The sequence below is a fragment of the Aristolochia californica genome, unplaced genomic scaffold, assembly GCF_029961685.1.
Source record: "Aristolochia californica isolate CCGP_79_NKW_82.1479 unplaced genomic scaffold, dmAriCali1.0.hap1 SCAF_7, whole genome shotgun sequence".
In the NCBI taxonomy this organism is placed as follows: domain Eukaryota; kingdom Viridiplantae; phylum Streptophyta; class Magnoliopsida; order Piperales; family Aristolochiaceae; genus Aristolochia; species Aristolochia californica.
The window spans coordinates 11,747,331-11,762,949 of NW_027182268.1; positions in this window are offsets into that span (position 1 = coordinate 11,747,331).

The following is a 15,619-nucleotide window of genomic DNA, read 5'->3' on the forward strand; positions in this document are numbered from 1 at the left end:
AAAGTATACATCTAAAATGGAAATGCACAAATTTAGAGAGAGATAATTCCAAAAAATTTATGTAAGTTTTAGGGATTGTAAGCTCTTTCTAGTTTTTATATATCGGGTTTTGAAATCGTCGGGAAAAGGTGGTGGCGAGGGAATTTTTAGCTGAGTGTTGACTCCCAATCCATAAGTCATTTCTTACAAAAAAAAAAATATAACATGTTACACATGATTGACCCATAAATCACTTTACAATCATCTATGATTGTTAGGTCAGTTTTTTTGTAAATGGGCAAAATAATGGCTTGCTTGGTCTGGATAAATATCCCACCACACCCAAACTTGAGGTTTGGATACTTAGATCTTCAGCATATTTAACATGTTTCAAGCATGCATATCCACATTTAAAACATGTTTAGGATCAATTAAAATTCTCTTTCTTATAAAATTCCAAGCTATGAGGATTGAACAAGGGGAATTTCCAAACTTAGATATTAAAACTTTTGTGTGAATTTGTGGTGTGTGAATAAATTTTTTTTGCTTACATTCGTTGTTGTTCTAAATTTTTTGCATACATAAAGTCTAAAATTTTCATTTTGTTGTGGTTTGTTTGCCTTATCTTTTTTGTTTACGATAGGTAAAGGGAAAAGTGAAAACTCAAGTTTTGATTTGAGGAAAAAGTATACATCTAAAATGGAAATGCAAAAATATAAGGAGAGATAATTCCAAAAAATGTCTATAACTTTTAGGGATTGTAAACTCTTTCTAGTTTTTATATATCAAGTTTTGCAATCGTCGGGAAAAGGGGGAGGCAGGGGAATTTTTAGCTGAGTGTTGACTCCCAATCCATAAGTCATTTCTTACAAAAAATATAGCCCGTTACACATGATTGACCGATAAATCAGTTTACAATCATCTATGATTGTTAGGTCAACTTTTTTGCAAGTGGGCAAAATAATGGCTTGTTTGGCTCGGATAAATATCCCACCGCACCCAAACTTGAGAATTTAATGAGGTCTGGATCCATAGGTCATCTGCATCTTTAACATGTTTCAAGCATGCATATCCACATTTAAAACATGTGTAGGATAAATTAGAAATCTCTTTCTAATAAAATTCCAAGGTATCTGGGTTAAACTAGTGGAATTTCCAAAACATGGGTATCAAAACTTTTGTTTTCATTTGTGGTGTTTGAATAAATTTTCTTTGCTTACATTTGTTGTTGTTCTAAATATTTTGCATATTTAAACACAAAAATTTTCATTTTGTTGTGATCTGTTTGCCTTATCTTTTTTTGTTTTTGAGAGATAAAGGGAATAGTGAAAACTCAAGTTTTGTTTTAAGGAAAAAGTATACATCTAAAATGGAAATGCACAAATGTAGAGAGAGATAATTCCAAAAAGTGTCTGTAACTTTTAGGGATTGTAAACTCTTTCTAGTTTTTATATATCAGGTTTTGCAATTGTTGGGAAAAGGGGGAGGCAGGGGAATTTTTAGCTGAGTGTTGACTCCTAATACATAAGTCATTTCTTACAAAAAGTATAGCCCATTATGCATGATTGACTGAAAAATCACTTTACAATCATCTATGAGTGTTAGGTCAGCTTTTTTGTAAGTGGGCAAAATAATGGCTTGTTTGGCTCGGGTAAATATTCCACCACACTCAAACTTGAGAATTTAATGAGGTTTGGATCCATAGGTCATCTGCATCTTTAACATGTTTCAAGCATGCATATCCAAATTTAAAACATGTGTAGGATCAATTAGAAATCTCTTTCTTATAAAATTCCAAGCTAGATAGGTTGAATTAGTGGAATTTCCCAAACTTTGATATCAAAAAATTTGTGTTCATTTGTGGTGCTTGAATAAAATTTCTTTGCTTACATTTATTGTTGTTATAAATTTTTTACATACATAAACTCTAAAATTTTTATTTTGTTGTGATCTATTTGCCTTTTCTTTTTTGTATGCGAGAGATAAAGGGAAAAGTGAAAACTCAAGTTTTGATTTAAAGAAAAAGTATACATCTAAAATTGAAATGAACATATGTAGAAAGAGATAATTCCAAAGAATGTTTGTAACTTTTAGGGATTGTAAACTATTTCTAGTTTTTAGATATAAGGTTTTGCAATCGTCGAAAAAAGGGGGAGGCGATGGAATTTTTAGCTGAGAGTTGACTCCCAATCCATATGTCATTTCTTACAAAAAAATACAGCCCGTTATGCATGATTGACCGATAAATCACTTTACAATCATCTATGATTGTTAGGTCAACTTTTTTGTAAGTGGGCAAAATAATGGCTTGTTTGGCTCAGATAAATATCCCACCGCACCCAAACATGAGAATTTAATGTGGTTTGGATCTATAGGTCATCTGCATCTTTAACATGTTTCTAGCATGCATATCCACATTAAAAACATGTGTAGGATCAATGAGAAATCTCTTTCTTATAAAGTTCCAAGTTATCAGTGGTAAACAAGTGGAATTTCCCAAACTTGGATATCAAAACTTTTGCGTTCATTTGTGGTGTGTGAATAAATTTTCTTTTCTTACATTTGTTGTCGTTCTAAATTTTTTGCATACATAAACTATAAAATTTTCATTTTGTTGTGATCTGTATGCCTTATCTTTTTTGTTTACGAGAGATAAAGGGAAAAGTGAAAACTCAAGTTTTGATTTAAGGAAAAGGTATACATCTAAAATGGAAATCCACATATGTAGTGAGTGATATTTCCAAAACGTGCCTGTAACTTTTAGGGATTGTAAACTCTGTCTAGCTTTTAAATATCAGGTTTTGCAATCGTCGGGAAAAGGGGGAGGTTGGTCAATTTTTAGTTGAGTGTAGACTCCCAATCCATAAGTCATTATTTACAAAAAAAAAAATATAGCCAATTTCGCATGATTGACCGATAAATCACTTTACAATCATCTATGATTGATAAGTCAGTGTTTTTGAAAATGGACAAAATAATGGCTTGTTTGGCTCGGGTAAATATCCCACCGCACCCAAGTTTGAGAATTTAATGAGGTTTGGATCTATAAGTCATCTGCATCTTTAACATGTTTTAAGCATGCATATCCACATTTAAAACATGTCTAGGATCAATTAGAAATCTCTTTCTTATAAAATTTCAAGCTTTCAGGGTTGAACTAGTGGAATTTCTTAAACTTCGATATCAAAACTTTTGTGTTCATTTGTGGTGTGTGAGTAAATTTTATTTTCTTACATTTATTGTTGTTTTAAATTTTTTGCATACATAAACTCTTAAATTTTCATTTTGTTGTGATTTGTTTGCCTTAACATTTTTGTTTACGAGAAATAAAGGGAAAAGTCAAAACTCAAGTTATAATTTAAGGAAAAAGTATACATCTAAAATGGAAATGCACAAATGTAGAGAGTGTTAATACCAAAAAGTGTATGTAACTTTTAGGGATTTTAAACTCTTTCTAGTTTTTATATATATCAGGTTTTGCAATCGTCGGGAAAAGGGAGAGGCGGGGGAATTTTTAGCCGAGTGTTGACTCCCAATCCATAAGTCATTTCTTACAATAATATAGCCCGTTATGATTGATTGACTGATAAATCACTTTACAATCATCTATGATTGTTAGGTCAGCTTTTTCATAAATGGGCAAAATAATGGCTTGTTTGGCTCGGGTAAATATCCCACCGCACCAAAACCTGACAATTTAATGAGGTTTGGATCCATAGGTCATATGCGTCTTTAATTTGTTTCAAGCATGCATATCCACATTTAAAACATGTGTAGGATCAATTAGAAATCTCTTTCTAATAAAATTCCAAGCTATTAGGGTTGAACTTGTGGAATTTTCCTAACTCGGATATAAAAAATTTTTTGTTCATTTGTGGTGTGTGAATAAATTTTGTTTGCTTACATTTGTTGTTGTTCTAAATTTTTTGCATACATCAAGTCAAAAATTTTCATTTTGTTGAAATCTGTTTACCTTATCTTTTTTGTTTACGAGAGATAAAGGGAAAAGTGACAACTCAAGTTTTTATTTAAGGAAAAATTATACATATAAAAAGGAAATGCAAAAATATAGAGAGAGATAATTCCAAAAAGTGTCTGTAACTTTTAGATATTGTAAAATCTGTCTAGTTTTTATATATCAGGTTTTTCAATAGTCAAAAAAAGGGGGAGGCGGGGGAATTTTTAGTTGAGTGTTGACTCCTAATTCAAAGGACATTTCTTACAAAAAATTGCCGTTACGTATGATTGACCGATAAATCACTTTACAATCATCTATGATTGGTAGATCAGCTTTTTTGTAAATGGGCAAAATAATGGCTTGTTTGGCTCAGGTAAATATCCCACCACACCCAAACTTGAGAATTTAATGAGGTTTGGATCCACAGGTCATCTGTATCTTTCACATGTTCCAAGCATGCATATCCATATTTAAAACATGTGTAGGATCTATTAGAAATCTCTTTCTAATAAATTCCAAGCTATCGGGGTTGAACAAGTGGAATTTTTCGAACTTGGATATAAAAACTTTTGTGTTCATTTTTGGTGTGCGAATAAATTTTCTTTGCTTAAATTTGTTATTGTTCTAAATTCTTTGCGCACATAAACTCAAAAAATTTCATTTTTTTGTAATCTATTTGCCTTATCTTTTTTGTTTACGGGAGATAAAGGGAAAAGTGAAAACTCAAGTTTTGATTTAAGGAAAAATTATACATCTAAAATGGAAATGCACAAATGTAGTGAGAGATAATTCAAAAAAGTGTCTATAACTTTTAGGGATTTTAAATTCTTTCTAGTTTTTATATATCAGGTTTTGCAATCGTCGGGAAAAGGAGGAGGTAGGGGAATTTTTAGCTGAGGGTTGACTCCCAATATATAGGTCATTTCTTACAAAAAAATAGCCCGTTACGTATGATTGACAAATAAATCAATTTACAATCATCTATGATTATTAGGTCAGCATTTTTGTAAATGGGCAAAATAATGGCTTATTTGGCACGGGTAAATATCACACCGCACCCAAACTTGAGAATTTAATGAGGTTTGGATCCATAGGCAGCATCTTTAACATGTTTCAAGCATGCATATCCACATTTAAAACATGTGTAGGATCAATTAGAAATCGCTTTCTTATAAAATTCCAAGCTATCAAGGTTGAACTAGTGGAATTTCCCGGGAGGTGGCCGAATTTCTTCTTATCTTTTCATTTATTTATCTTGTGTATCCATTTTTTTATTAATATTAATTTACTACTAGCTATATCAAAGTAATTATGCTGGAGTTGAGTCGTATAGCTTCTCATTTGTTATGGCTGGGGCCTTTTATGGCGGATATCGGTGCATAAACTCCTTTCTTCTATATTTTAAGAGAAAAGGAAAAGCTTGGATATCATAACTTTTGTGTTTATTTGTGGTGTGTGAATAAATTTTCTTTACTTACATTTGTTGTTGTTCAAAATTTCTTTCATACATTAACTCTTAAATTGTCATTTTTGTTGTGATTTGTTTGCCTTATCTTTTTTGTTTACGAGAAATAAGGGGAAAAGTGAAAACTCAAGTTTTGATTTAAGGTAAAAGGATACATCAAAAATGGAAATGCACAAATGTAGAGAGAGATAATACCAAAAAGTGTCTGTAACTTTTAGGGATTGTAAACTCTTTCTAGTTTTTATATATCAGGTTTTGCAATCGTCAGGAAAAGGGAGAGGCTGGGGAATTTTTAGCAGAGTATTGACTCCCAATCCTTAAGTCATTTCATACAAAAATATAGCCCGTTATGCATGATTGACTGATAAATCACTGTACAATCATCTATGATTGTTAGGTCAGTTTTTTCGTAAATGGGCAAAATAATGGCTTGGGTACATATCTGACCGCACCAAAACTTAAGAATTTAAAGAGGTTTGGATCTCTAGGCCATCTGCATTTTTAACATGTTTCAAGTATGCATATCCACATTTAAAACATGTGTAGGATCAATTAGAAATCTCTTTCTAATAAAATTCCAAGCTATCAGGGCTGACCTAGTGGAATTTTCCAAACTTGGATATAAAAACTTTTGTGTTCATTGGTGGTGTGTGAATAAATTTTATTTTCTTACATTTGTTGTTGTTCTAAATTTTTTGCATACATAAAGTCAAAAGTTTTAATTTTGTTGTAATCTGTTTGCCTTAACTTTTTTGTTTACGAGAGATAAAGGGAAAAGTGACAACTAAAGTTTTTATTTAAGGAAAAATTATACATCTAAAACAGAAATACACAAATGTAGAGAGAGATTATTCCAACAAGTTTCAGTAACTTTTAGGGATTGTAAACTCTTTCTAGTTTTTATTTTATCAGGTTTTGCAATCGTCGAGAAAAGGGGGAGGCGGGAGAATTTTTTGCTGAGTGTTGACTCCAAATCCATAAGTCATTTCTTACAAAAATATAGGCCGTTACACATGATTGACCGATAAATCAATTTACAATCATCTATTAATTTTAGGTCAGCTTTTTGGTAAATAGGCAAAATAATGGCTTGTTTGGCTCTGGTAAATATCCCACCGCACCCAAAGTTGAGAATTTAATGAGGCTTGGATCCATAGGTCATCTGCATCTTTAATATGTTTCAAGCATGCATATCCACATTTAAACCATGTGTAGGATCAATTTGAAATCTCTTTCTTATAAAATTCAAAGCTATCACGGTTGAACTAGTGAAATTTCCTAAACTTGGATATCAAAACTTTTGTGTTCATTTGTTGTGTGTGCATAAATTTTCTTTCCTTACATTTGTTGTTGTTTTAAATTTTTTGCATACATAAACTCTAAAATTTTCATTTTGTTGTGATCTGTTTGACTAATCTTTTTTGTTTACGAGAAATAAAAGGAAAAAAGAAAACTCAAGTTTTGATTTAAGGAAAAAGTATACATCTAAAATGGAAATGCACAAAAGTAGAGAGAGATAATTCCAAAAAGTGTCTGTAACTTTATGGGATTGTAAACTCTTTCTAGTTTTTAAATATCAAGTTTTCCAATCATCAGGAAAAGGGAGAGGCTGGGGAATTTTTAACTGAGTGTTGACTATTCATAAGTCATTTCTTACAAAAATATAGCCCATTTCGCATGATTGACCGATAAATCACTTTACAATCATCTATGATTGTTAGGTTAGTTTTTTTGTAAATGGGCAAAATAATCGTTTGTTTGGCTCGGGTAAATATCTCACCGCACCCAAACTTGAGAATTTAATGACGTTGGGATCCATAGGCCATCAGCATCTTTAACATGTTTCAAGCATGCATATCCACTTTTAAAACACGTGTAGGATCAATTAGAAATCTCTTTCATATAAAATTCCAAGCAATCAGGGTTGAACAAGTGGAATTTCCCAAACATGGATATTAAAACTTTTGTGTTCATTTGTGGTGTGTGAATAAATTTTCTTTGCTTACATTTTTTTTTGTTCTAAATTTTTTGCATACATAAACTAAAAGAATTTCATTTTGCTGTAATCTGTTTGCCTTATCTTTTTTGTTTACGAGAGATAAAGAGAAACATGAAAACTCAAGTTTTGATTTAAGGAAAAATTATACATCTAAAATGGAAATGCAGAAATATAGAGAGAGATAATTCAAAAAAGTGCCTATAACTTTTAGGGATGATAAATTCTTTCTACTTTTTATATATCATGTTTTGCAATCATCGGTAAAAGGGGGAGGCAAGGGAATTTTTAGCTGAGGGTTGACTCCTAATCCATATGTCATTTCTTACAAAAAAAATATAGCCCGTTACGCATGATTGACTGATAAATCACTTTACAATCATCTAAGATTATTAGGTCAACTTTTTTGTAAGTGGGCAAAATAATGGCTTGTTTGGCCCAAATAAATATCCCACCGCACCCAAACTTGAGAATTTAATGAGGTATGGATCCATAGGTCATCTGCATCTTTAACATGTTTCTAGCATGCATATCCACATTTAAAACATGAGTAGAATCAATTAGAAATCTTTATCTAGTAAAATTCCAAGCTATCAGGGTTAAACAAGTGGAATTTCCAAAACTTGGATATCAAAAATTTTGTGTTCATTTGTGGTTTGTGAATAAATTTCTTGTGCTTACATTTGTTGTTGTTCTAAATTTTTTGCATACAAAAACTCTAAAATTTTCATTTTGTTGTGATATGTTTGCCTTATCTTTTTTCTTTATGAGAGATAGAGGAAAAAGTGAAAACTCAAGAAGGAAAAAGTATACATCTAAAATGGAAATGAACAAATGTAGAAAGAGATAATTCCAAAAAGTGTCTGTAAGTTTTAGGGTTTGTAAACGCTTACTAGCTTTGATATATCAGGTTTTGCAATCGTTGAGAAATGGGGGAGGTGGGGGAATTTTTAACTGAGTGTTGTCTCCCAATCCATAGGTCATTTCTTACAAAAAATATTACTTGTTACTCATGATTGACAGATAAATCACTTTACAATCATCTGTGATTGTTAGGTCAATGTTTTTGTAAATGGGCATAATAATGGCTTGTTTGGCTCGAGTAAATATCCCACCGCACCTAAACTTGAGTATTTAACGAGATTTGGATCCATAGGTCATCTGCATCTTTAACATGTTTCATGCATGCATATCCACATTTAAAACATGTGTAGGATCAATTCAAAATCTCTCTCTTTTAAAATTCCAAGCTATCAAGATTGTGTTCATTTGTGGTGTGTGAATAAATTTTCTTTGCTTACATTTGTTGTTGTTCTAAATATTTTGCATACATAAACTCAAATATTTTCATTTTGTTGAGATCTGTTAGGGAATTTTTTGCTGAGTGTTGACTCCCAATCCATAAGTCATTTCTGACAAAAAGTATAGCCCGTTATGCATGATTGACCGATAAAACACTTTACAATCATCTATGATTGTTAGGTCAGCTTTTTTGTAAGTGGGCAAAATAATGGCTTGTTTGGCTCGGGTAAATATCCCACCTCACCCAACTTTGAAAATTTAATGAGGTTTGGATCCGTAGGTCATATGCATCTTTAACATGTTTCTAGCATGCATATCCCCATTTAAAACATGTGTAGGATCAATTAGAAATCTCTTTCTTATAAAATTCCAAGCTATCAGGGTTAAACAAGTGGAATTTCCAAACTTGGATATCAAAACTTCTGTGTTCTTTGTGGTGTGTGAATAAATTTCTTAGCTTACATTTTTTGTTTACGTAAACTCTAAAATTTTCATTTTGTTGTGATCTGTTTGCCTGATCTTTTTTGTTTATGAGAGATAAAGGGAAAAGTGAGAACTCAAGTTTTGATTGAAGGAAAAAGTATTCATCTAAAATGGAAATGAACAAATTTAAAGAGAGATTATTCCAAAAAGTGTCTGTAACTTTTAGGGATTGTAAATTCTTTGTAGTTTTTAAATATCAGGTTTTGCAATCGTCGGGAAAAGGGGGAGGCGGGTGAGTTTTTATTTGAGTGTTGACTCCCAATCCATAAGTCATTTCTTAAAACAAATATAGCCCGTTACGCATGATTGACCGATAAATCACTTTACAATCATCTATGATTGTTTGGTCAGCATTTTTGTAAATGGGCAAAATAATGGCTTGTTTGGCACGGGTAAATATCACACTGCACCCAAACTTGAGAATTTAATGAGGTTTGGACCCATAGGTCATCTGCATCTTTAACATGTTTCAATCTTGCATATCCACATTTAAAACATGTGAAGGACCAATTAGAAATCTCGGTCTTATAAATTCCAAGCAATCAGGATTGAACTAGTAGAATTTCCCAAACTCGGATATCAAAACTTTTGCGTTCATTTGTGGTGTGTGAATAAATTTTGTTTGCCTATATTTATTGTTGTTATAATTTTTTTGCATACATAAACTCAAAAATTTTCATTTTGTTGTGATATGTTTGCCTAAAATTTTTTGTTGACGAGAGATAAAGGGAAAAGTGAAAACTCAAGTTTTGATTTAAAGAAAAAGTATACATCTAAGATGGAAATGCACAAATGTAGAGAGAGATAAGTCCAAAAATCATTTGTAACTTTTAAGGATTGTAAACTCTTTCTAGTTTTTATAAATCAGGTTTTGCAATTGTCAGGAAAAGGGGGAGGCGGGGGAATTTTTAGCTGAGTGTTGACTCCCAATCCATAAGTCATTTCTTAAAAATAATATAGCCCGTTACACATGATTGATCGATAAATCACTTTAGAATAATCTATGATTGTTAGGTCGGCTATTTGGTATATGGGCAAAATAATGGCTTGTTTGGCTCGGGTAAATATCCCACCGCACCCAAACTTGAGAATGTAATGAGGTTTTGATCCACAGGTCATCTGCATCTTTAACATGTTTCAAGCATGCATATCCACATTTAAAACATGTGCAGGATCCATTAGAAATCTCTTTCTTATAAAATTCCAAGCTATCAGGGTTGAACTAGTGGAATTTCCCAAACTAGGATATCAAAACTTTTGTGTTCATTTGTGGTGTGTGAATAAATTTTCTTTGCTTGCACTAGTTGTTGTTCGCAATTTTTTGCATACATAAACTCTAAAATTTTTATTTTGTTGTGATTTGGTAGTCTTTCTTTTTTGTTGACGAGAGATAAAGAGAAAAGTGAATACTCAAGTTTTGATTTAAGGAAAAAGTATACATCTAAAATGGAAATGCACAAATGTAGAGTGAGATAATACCAAAAAGTGCCAGCAACTTTTACAGATTGTAAACTCTTTCTAGTTTTTATATATCAGAGTTTGCAATTGTCGAGAAAAGGGAGAGGCGGGGGAATTTTTAGTCGAGTGCTTGACTCCCTATCCATAAGTCATTTCATTCAAAAATATAGCCCGTTATGCATGATTGACTGATAAATCACTTTAGTATAATCAATGATTGTTAGGTCAGCTTTTTCTTAAATGGGCAAAATAATGGCTTGTTTGGTTCGGGTAAATATCCCACCGCACCCAAACTTGAGAATTTAATGAGGTTTGGATCCATAGGTCATCTGCATCTTTAACATGTTTCTAGCATGCATATCCACATTTAAAACATGTGTAGGATCAATTAGAAATCTCTTTCTAATAAAATTCCAAGCTATCAGGGTTAAACAAGTGGAATTTCCCAAACTTGGATATCAAAAATTTTGTGTTCATTTGTGGTGTGTGAATAAATTTTCTTTGCTTACATTTGTTGTAGTTGTAATTTTTTGGCAGACATAAACTCTGAAATTTTCATTTTGTTGTGATATGTTTGCCTTATCTATTTTGTTTACGTGAGATAAAGGGAAAAGTGAAAACTCAAGTTTTTATTTAACGAAAAAGTATACATCTCAAATGGCAATGCACAAATGTAGAGAGAGATAATTCCAAAAAGTGTCTGTAACTTTTAGGGTTTTTAAACTCTTTCTAGTTTTAATATATCAGCTTTTGCAATCATTTTGAAAAGAGGGAGGCGGGGGAATTTATAGCTGAATGTTGACTCCCTATCCATAAGTCATTTCTTACAAAAATATAGCCAGTTACGCATAATTGACCAGTAAATCACTTTACAATTATATGTGATTGTTAGGTCAGTTTTTTTGTAAATGGGCAAAATTATGGCTTGTTTGGCTCAGGTAAATATCCCACCGCACCCACACTTGAGAATTTAATGAGGTTTGGATCCAAAGGTCATTTTCATCTTTAACATGTTTCAAGCATGCATATCCACATTTAAAACTTGTGTAGGATCAATTACAAATCTCTTTCTAATAAAATTCCAAGCTATCAGGGTTGAACTAGTGGAATTTTCAAAACTTGGATATCAAAACTTTTGTGTTCATTTGTGGTGTGTGAATAAATTTTCTTTGCTTCTATTTGTTGTTGTTCTAAATTTTTTGCATACATGAACTCTAAAATTTTCATTTTGTTGTGATTTGTTTACCTTATCAGTTTTGTTTACGAGAGATAAAGGGAAAAGTGAAAACTCAAGTTTTGATTTAAGGAATAAGTATACATCTAAAATGGAAATGCACAAATATAGAGAGATAATTCAAAAAGTGTCTATAACTTTTAGGGCTTGTAAATTCTTTCTAGTTTTTATATATCAGGTTTTGCAATCGTCGGGAAAAGGGGGAGGCAGGGGAATTTTTTGCTGAGTGTTGACTCCCAATCCATAAGTAATTTCTGACAAAGAGAATTGCCCGTTACACATGATTGACCGATCAATCACTTTACAATCATCTATGATTGTTAGGTCTTGTAAGTGGACAAAATAATGGCTTGTTTGGCTGGGGTAAATATCCCACTGCACCCCACCTTGAGAATTTAAAGAGGTTTGGATCCATAGGTCATCTGCATCTTATACTTGTTTCTAGCATGCATATTCACATTTAAACCATGTGTAGGATCAATTAGAAATCTCTTTCTTATAAAATTCCAAGCTATCAGGGTTAAACAAGTGAAATTTCCCTAACATGGATATCAAAACATTTGTGTTCATTGTATTTCATATTTCCTTCTATTTTTCATTTTACTTTCTATATTTCATTTTACTTTCTATATTTCATCTTTGTTTAATTATTTCATGTTACTTTTTATATATCATTTTTCTTACTATATTTGATTTTACTTTCTATATTTCATCTTTCTTTCTATATTTCATTTTACTGTCTATATTTCATCTTTATTTCAATATTTCATTTTACTTTCCAAATTTCATCTTTCTTTCTGTATTTCATTTACTTTCTTGATTTCATCTTTCTTTCTATATTTCGTTATTCTTTCATCATTTTATTTTAGTTTTTATTTTTCATCTTTCTTTCTATATTACATTTTACTTTCTATAATTCATCTTTCTTTCTACATTTTATTTTACTTTCTAAATATCTTCACACTTTCTATATTTCATTTTACTTTCTATATTTCATATTTCTTTCTATATCTCATTATTCTTTCTTTATTTTAACCTTCTTTCTATTATTCATCTTCTTTCTATATTTCTTCTCTTTTTCTTTATTTCATGTTACTTTCTATATAGTATTTTTCTTACCATATTTCATTTTATTATCTAGAGTTCATCTTTCTTTCTACATTTTATTTTAATTTCTATAATTCATCATTCTTTCTGTGTTTTATTTTACTTTATATATTTCATATTTCTTTCTATATATCATTTTAGTTTCTAAATTTCGTCTTTCTTTCTATATTTTATTTTACTTTCTAAATATCATCTTACTTTCTATATTTCATTTTAATTTCTATATTTCATTTTTTTCTATATTTCATTTTAATTTCTATATATCATCATACTTTCTATATTACATCTTTCTTTCTTTATTTCATTTTACTTTCTATATTTTATCTTTCATTCTATATTTCATCTTTCTTTCTATATTTCATCTTTCTTTCTTTATTTCATTTTACTTTCTATATTTTATCTTTCATTCTATATTTCATCTTTCTTTCTATATTTCATTTTACTTTCTATATTTCATCTCTCTTTCTATATTTCATGTTACTTTCTATATTTCATCTTTTTTTCTTATATTTTATTTTATTTTCTATATTTTGTCTTTTGTTCTTTATTTCATTTTACTTTCTATATTTCAAATTTTTTACTAAATTTCATATTTATTTTTATATTTCTTCTTTCTTTATATATTAAATTTTACATTTCTATATTTCGTCCTTCTTTCAGTACTTCATTTTACTTTCTACATTTTGGCTTCTTTCTATATTTTATTTTATTTTCTTTATTTCATCTTTATTTCTAAATTTAATTTTACTTTTTATATTTCATTTTTCTTACTATATTTCATTTTACATTATATATATTTCATCTTTCTTTCTATATTTCATTTTACTCTCTATATTTCATCTTTCTTTCTATATTTCATTTTTATCTATATTTAATATTACTTTCTATATTTCATATTTCTTTCTATATTTCATATTTCTTTCTTTACTTTAACCTTCTTTCTATATTTCATCTTGTTTCTATTTTTCATCTTTCTTTCTTTATTTCAAGTTACTTTTTAAATATTATTTTTCATACAATATTTTATTTTACTTTCTAGATTTCATCCTTCTTTCTATATTTCATTTTAATTTCTTTATTTCATCTTTTTTTCTGTATGTCATTTTACTTTTTATATTTCATCTTTCTTTCTATATTTCATTTTACTTTCTATATTTCGTCTTTCTTTCTATATTTAATTTTAATTTCTATATATCATCTTACTTTCTATATTTCATTTTACTTTCTATATTTCATATTTCTTTCTCTATTTCTTTTTACTTTCTATATTTCATTTTACTTTCTATATATCATCATACTTTCTATATTTCATCTTTCTTTCTATATTTCATTTTAATTTCTTTATTTTATCTTCCATTCTACATTTCATCTTTCTTTTTATATTTCATTTTACTTTCTATATTTCATGTTACTTTCTATATTTCATCTTTATACCTATATTTTATTTTATTTTTTATTTTTCATATTTATTTTTATAATTTTTCTTTCTTTATATATTAAATTTTACATTTCTATATTTCATCCTTCTTTCATTAATATTTATTACTTTCTACATTTCATTTTCTTTCTATATTTCATTTTACTTTCTTTACTTCATCTTTTTTTCTATATTTCATTTTACTTTCTATATTTCATCTTTCTTACAATATTTTATTTTACTTTGTATATATTTCATCTTTCTTTATGTATTTCATCTTTCTTTCTATATTTCATTTTACTTTCAATATTTCATCTTTCTTTATTTATTTCATGTTACTTTCTATATATCATTTTACTTTCTATATTTTATTTTTCTTTATATATTTCATTTTACTTTCTATATTTCATCTTTATTTTGGTATTTCATTTTACTTTCTATATTTTATCTTTCTTTCTATATTTCATCTAACTTTCTATATTTCATATTTCTTTCTATATTTCATCTTTCTTTCTATATTTCATCTTTCTTTCTATATTTCATATTACTATCTATATTTCAACTTTCTTTCTATATTTCATCTTCTTGCAATATTTCATCTTTCTTTCTTTATTTCATGTTGCTTTCTATTTATCATTTTTCTTACTATATTTTATTTTTCTTTCTAGATTTCATCTTTCTTTCTATATTTCATTTTACTTTCTTTATTTCATATTTTTTTATGTATTTCATTTTACATTCTATATTTCATCTTTCTTTCTATATTTCATTTTAATTTCTATATTTCATCTTTCTTTATTTATTTCATGTTACTTTCTATGTATCATTTTTGTTACTATATTTTATTTTTCTTTCTGTATTTGATCTTTCTTTCTATATTTCATTTTTCTTTCTATATTTCATTTTTATTTATGTATTTCATTTTCCTTTCTATATTTCAACTTTCTTTCTATATCTCATTTTACTTTCTATATTTAATATTACTTTCTATATATAATCTTACTTCTATATTTCATCTTTCATTCTATATTTAATTTTACTTTCTGTATATCATCATACTTTTTATATTTCATTTTACTTTCTGTATTTCATCTTTCTTTCTATATTTCATTTTACTTTCTATATTTTATCTTTCGTTCTATATTTCATCTTTCTTTCTACTTTTCATCTTTCTTTCCATATTTCATCTTTCTTGCTATATTTCATTTTATTTTATATAT